We start from the raw sequence: 6,887 nt of genomic DNA, 5'->3' as shown, positions 1-6,887 counted from the left end.
AGACCGTTATAAAATGTCGTATTTCCTTAAAGCAATTTGTCGTCTTCTATGGATCCCCTTCTACGTATTCATCACAAAATTATCAACACTCAGCCATTGGAAAAAGAAAAATAGACAAAAAACAAATTTGGGTAGCTCCAGGGGTATTGTGCTCGAGAAATTGACTCGTCATTTGCTCCACTAGTCACAACATTGTCGTCACCACCCCCCACACCCGTCACTATTTCCATTAATGTTAACGCCTTCTCAATTTAGTGGATTATGATCGGTTATGCTCAAGAAATTGACTTGTCATTGTCTACACCGATCACGCCATTGTCGTTACCATTTGCTGCAAAACTCACCATTTCATCACTATTCACGCCCTCGCGATGAGGGGGGGGGGTTGTTACAATTTAGGTTTTGCATATTGTTCCGTCATCCTCTTTCACAACAATAATGATAAAAGCTAAAGTGTAAACCTTCTTTATGTTGATTTCCTTATGATCTTAGATAGTACATTGTAAACACTAGTGTTTACCTTCTTTACGTTATTATGATACATATATGATTAGTTATTTCCTTGTATATTGCATATTGTTACTTGTTAGTATTTAATAATTAGTTATGATTTGTTAAGTTTTAGGATTTGTTACTTCGGAGAAAATGCTTGACCAACTTATTTAGTCATCCTAATGTAATCATCAAATCTAACATTACAACAGTGGGACATCCGATAAAATTGGAACGATACAGAGAAGATTAGCATGACCCCTGCGCAAGGATGACACGCACAAAACAACAGTGGGACCAACACATATATCCATTCTAATTAAAGTTAGCATCATTCACTTCTAATTTGATAATTGACCCAACAATGTCATGGTTGCTACTCTTGGTAGGAGGTAATCAGCCTTGTGTTTCTCATCTTGCACTTGGTTCTAAATGAAACTCCATAGAAGTTAATGAAACATTAGGATTCCTTAAAATCTACCAACCCAATTTTCTATCCTCACATCAGCATAGATAATCATATATATGTTAGACTTTTTTTTCATATTCAAATTTCTTTCTCTTTCTCTCTCCATGCTACAAGTGTATCAATGGTCACAAATACTACATGAGGTGTAATTACATATAACCCCCCCCCCCCCCCAAAAAAAAAAAATCCATTCACCAAACATTAATTAAAGGTGGATGCTATAATAAATAAATTAATAAAAACAAATATTTATTTCTTGCCTTTAACTCTAAACTTTATCAATGGTCACAAGTACTACATGAGGCGTAATTACCTATAAACCCCCCAAATCCATTCACCAAATCTTAATTAAAGTAGGATGCTATAATAAATAAATTAATAAAAAAAAAATTTCTATTTCTTGCCTTTAACTCTAATATATATATATATATATATATATATATATATATATATATATATATATATATATATATATATATATATATATATATATATATATATATCCTATTTTTCTCAAAGTGCATACATCACTTGAGATGTACGTGTTAAAGAAAACATGTCCTTACATCTACACTGTTCTCCAATCGTATCTATCGTTTCCCTAAAACAACGCATCATTATACTAGCACCTCCACCATCAATGTTGCCATTCTATTTCTCTTTCTTGACATTCTCTTGTCTTTATGTTTCTCTCTACAACTCTTTGCACAAATTTCTGGTCATCTTCTCCAATGATTTAAGATAAGCCTAACTCTATTCACTTCACGCCACTATTTTCCCATTGAGTTTCTTCTTGTTTCGATCATTTTTTTCAAATGTCCTTGTGTTTAAGTCTTTATTCGTGTTTAACTCCCAAGAGAAGTGAAACATTTTTGTTGTTTCATGTAGGATAAGAATTATGCTTTTGTTTTCAATAGAATTTCATAGAGGAAATGATTGCAAACATTAATGGGGTATGACACCAACCCTTATTGTAACATCTAGATCTTTGAGGTAAGAAAGCTTAATAAAGTTTGGAACTGAGATAGGTCATGACGTGAGGATAGCCTTCTCACATCGTGACTTAGCCGTAGTGTGACAACTAGTTATTTTCAATATTGTAAAACTCAACTAAAGTCAAACATGTCAAATAAAGTCAAACTTGTTGTTTTGATTTATTTATTTAAGGATAGGTTGATAACCTTTATGTGTTTAAAAGCTTTTAATTAGAAGTGTAGTGCTTAATCATAGAAGTCTCGCATGGGCTGTAAACCTTAGGACCGCAAACCCTCGAGCCTATACATATCGGGGGACCGAAAACACCTCGTCACTTCTACCATTCTAGCTGAAAACACACTTTTTACTCTCAAGAACACTAACCGAAAACCCCCTCATTCTCTCTCAACTATCATCTAAAATCCTTTGTATCCCCTTCGGATTGTTCTTAGAACATCAAGTGTTCTTCATTTCATTAAGATCCTCAACTGAAAACCCTTGAATCTCCTTGGTTTCACCAAGAACACCAAGATCTTCATTGGGCCGAAAACCCAAAGGGCTGGCCAAAAACTCCTTACAACCTTCCTAAATAGCTTCCAACACTCTTATTTGTAAGTGAAACTTACAAATTAGTCAATTTCCTTAACGTACTTGCGATTATATTCACTAATTGTATACACATATATTACATGAAATGCTTTTAGGACTCGTTTTTGCCTTGGGATCTAACTTGGGGAAACAAACATCCTATATCGAACCTTCAAACGAACCACTCACATAAGGTGAGTTCATACCCCTGAAATTTACCTTTTCCATTTTTTTTTGGTGGGGGGGGGATACAAGTACAACACAATTAAATCGTGTTAACTCTTACATGTGAAAACAAACAAACAAAGGATTTCTTATGTTTATAAATATTGTTAAAATCATTTCAAAACTCGTTTAAACTATTTTAGATTTATGTTATATCAAAATCATATTCGTTTGTATATATGTGTATAATCATGCTTTAACGGACTTAGGACTATTGCTAAATACCGTAACTCATGTTCCTTGTTTGGTTGTGGGCTTAGGGTAGGATCACTAGTCCGACTATCGGCTAAATCATAATTATACATGCTAAATATATACATGAAAATTAAATCTCATTTTCAAAGACATACTTAACTCAGTTGCATATGTTGGGCAATTGAGTCTTTTCTCCGAACCATTTACAGTTCAAACAATCATACTAGTAGACTATAATAGGTATAGTCTAGATAATCAATTCATACTATTTTCTAGATCAGAGAAACAATACATGAATCAATACATACATACTACTACATTTCATTACAAAGTATACTATTCATTTACAAGAACAAGAAGGAACTTACATACTATACGTAAACAAGTTAACTAGAATGTGAAACACAATTTCGTGGCATAGCAATATACTTGCTAAGTCATGTTTTGTAACCGGAGTCTCCTGGAGGGAGAGTGTGCATTTGTGTATAGATCTATATAGGATTGACCATCCCACACCTTGCTGCTAGCTACAATGGGACCTGCAGGTCTACGGGTGACAAATGTCATATCATTTTCGACGCCTGAAGAACGTCGTGTTTTATACTAGTCAATCAAGCATAGTTATAACCTTAATCACATTAATGCCTTAATTAACTAACTCATTTACAAGGCAGTTAATTCATCAGTAGTGTATTTTAAAACAATACTACTGTAAATCTTCAATGTCCATTACATACATACAATGATATTCTCACATGAGCAATGCATACTTTTTCTAGTAAAGATAGTTTACAAATATGGAAAACATACATTTTATACTATTTCAAGTACAAACATACATTTTACACTATTATAAGAGAACACACATACAAAACAATTGGGTCTTGGGTAAAAGATTACTTTTCATTTAAGCAGAAAATATAGGATTTTCTAGGAAGTACACCAACATTTTCATGAAACAAAAACAAACATTTTGACACTAAATACATATGAACTCACCAATTTAAATGTTGATATTCTCTTTCAAAATAACTTGTATTCTCAGGGAACCAGTAGATAGGTACACGAGTACAGGTTTTTGAGAAGACGGAACATGTTGAAGACTCATCTATTATTTTTGCTATACATTTGGTGTCATACAACTATACAAACAACACACATGTATTAACTTTTTTTATTAATGCAATGGATTTTATTGCTTGTTTTACTATCTTGCATTGTTATAATACTGTACACGACGTCCTCCGCCCCTGAATGTTTCTGCCATCTCGGTTTAGGGGTGTGACAGATTGGTATCAGAGCATTGTTTATAGTGAACTAAGTATATCAACCCATAAAAGATATACAACTATAAATACAATGGGATAAAAATACTATGACCAAGAGATTATAATTTTTAAATATAAAATATTTTACTAAAGTATACATACATACATACATACAAACCAGAACAGTGTCATACAGAACATAACAAAAGTATTGCGATTGTTGAACAACACAAGTTTGCTTGGGGATATATAATCAGGTATGGGATTGATATAGCCTGATTAACTATATCTATTCGAGAAGTGATTAGCATGTGCCTAGGAATGGTTGTTGTGTTGCAACAAGTCTAAAACTTACCAACTCTACTACAATGAAACATTAAAACATAACATAAGCTTAAAATATTATAGGAGTATTTTGTTGTACTATAATTACTTATGTGAAATCTAAAAAGACCTTTACTAGTAGGTCGGTAGTTGCTGACTGGATACGCTAAGGTTATATGTGACTAAGATGCTATAGACATAGAATCTGTGATCTTCGCTTTACTTCATGTTCCTTGTTTGGTTGTGGTCTTAGAGTTGGATCACTTATTCGAAGGTCTATTCTATCTTGGTTATATAAAGTTGGTATGCACTACGTAAGTAGTGAAGTAACTGGTAAGGATCTACCTTTAAATATATTTAGGAATACATCTATTATATGTCTTTTACACCCATATTCTCTCTTAGATAACGTGGTTGTATTTCATCTGCCGGGAGACCCGTACTTTCCCGATCAAGGGATCGGTGGATGGCTTGAAGCTGAACAAGAAGAAGATAACCATATGGTCCCAGTAGAAGAAGACCCCGAGGAGAGTTATGAGAAAGAGAACAAAGATGAAGTTCAAGAAGACTCTGACTCAGAGCTGGAGGTCTATAATCCACCTCAAGTTGCCCAAAATCCAAACCCTCGACTGGATTTTCAAGGCCCGATGCCTCTATGGGCAGTAAACTCGGGAAGGTGGAGCCACGAACAGGGACAACCACCTCCTTATAATGGAGACCGAAGCCTCTACAACTTGAGCGAGGGAGGCTCAGCTAACAAAATCCTCCCTGTCTTGGTTCGTCGGGTTGCTCGCAATGTTGAATAAGGAAGAGCGACCATCGACCAAGTCATGGAAATTAGGGCTAACTCAGGAGTCAACACAGTTCGTCTCCACCATCTGACCGATGACGAGGAGTTAACAAGGACTCACATTGATGCACTACAGAGGGAACTGAATGCCATCCGATCCGAAGTTAAAGAACTTCGGCAGAGCCAATTTGCATTGGATAGGCGTGTGTGGGAAACAGAACATCAGTTGGCTGAATCCAGGGCAGAATCTAGTAGTAACCAAAACAACACTCCTCGCGAGTAGAACATACTCTACTCACTCTTTTTATATAGATTAAGTCTACTTGTAGACTCTAGTGTTATTTTCCTGTTAATGTTTAGACCTTGAAATCTTAGATTCGTTAGGTCTTTATGCTGTCAAAGTTTTCTCTATGTTGGTATGTTGAAGACCTATTACAAGGTTAATTTTTCTTTGAACTCTATACATCTATAATACCAATGAATTGACAGGCATTAAATTCTGTTGGAAAATCTCTATCCAAATTCTTTCATATTTCTAGTGGTAGAACTCTATTGTAAACACTTAAACAATTACATGTTGACCTAGGGTGATTTAGTTCAAGGAACACTCACATTATACTCACTATTGACATCTTACCATTATCTTCATTTTTATAAACTTATAGTTGAAAGATGCCTCCTCGTAAATCTAACAAACACAATCCGCCAATAACTACAACTCAACCACCACCTCCACCGCAATTCAATCCTGCAGTTTTTCAAGTTGCATTGACCGCGGTTGTGACAGCAGCCTTTACTCAGATCAACATTAGCGGTACTAGTAGGGGTGGAACCAAAATTAACTCTGACCAAGGTGATAGTCATGGACACCCTAGGGAGTGTTCATACAAGGACTTCACCAACTGCAAACCCAAAGCCTTTCATGGTAACGGTGGAATCATTGCTCTATCGCAATGGTTTGAGAAAATAGAGTCTATCTTCGATATCTGCTCCTATCCTGAAGGAAGAAAAGTAAAATTTGTTGTCTGCACCTTCTCCGACCGGCCCTCACATGGTGGAATGGCCATGTCAAGTAACTTACACTCATAGTGGCTAACGCGATGGGTTGGGAGACATTGAAGGATCTAATAATGGGAGAATACTGTCTGAGGGGCGAGGTAAAGAAGTTAGAACAGGAACTTTGGGGAATTACTATGAAAGGCTCTGACATAGTAGCTTACGCTACTAGATTTAGTGATCTTCCGACTCTATGTCCGGGGATGGTCCCCACGGAAAGCAAGAAAATCGAGAGGTACATCTGGGGAGTGTTACCTCCATTTCAGGGGAATGTATTGTCTTCAAACCCCTCTACATTTGATAGTGTCAAACGATTGGCATAAAGACTCATTGACATGGACTCCGTGAACCAGTAGCAATCCCTGTCCTAGAACCAACCAAAGAGAACGACAAGAAGATAAAGTTTTGGGACAAAAAGAAGAGCCAATCGGCGCAGAACTCCGCCAAGAAACAGGAGATTGTGGCAGTTCATGACGCACAACCCCTGTGCTCCCTCCACCATCAA

General features: G+C 36.0%; 1 non-coding gene across 1 annotated transcript; it reads left to right on the top strand.

Annotated features, from left to right (window-relative positions):
• Positions 1-694: 694 nt before the first annotated feature.
• On the top strand, positions 695-802 carry LOC145077421 (U6 spliceosomal RNA). Its single transcript, XR_013693166.1, has one exon. It is a non-coding gene; the product is annotated as a U6 spliceosomal RNA (small nuclear RNA).
• Positions 803-6,887: the final 6,085 nt, after the last annotated feature.

The sequence above is a fragment of the Lactuca serriola genome, chromosome 9 (assembly GCF_051521515.1).
Source record: "Lactuca serriola cultivar US96UC23 chromosome 9, Lser_US96UC23_V15, whole genome shotgun sequence".
Classification (NCBI taxonomy): Eukaryota; Viridiplantae; Streptophyta; class Magnoliopsida; order Asterales; family Asteraceae; genus Lactuca; species Lactuca serriola.
This window is presented reverse-complemented; position numbering and strand designations above follow the sequence as displayed.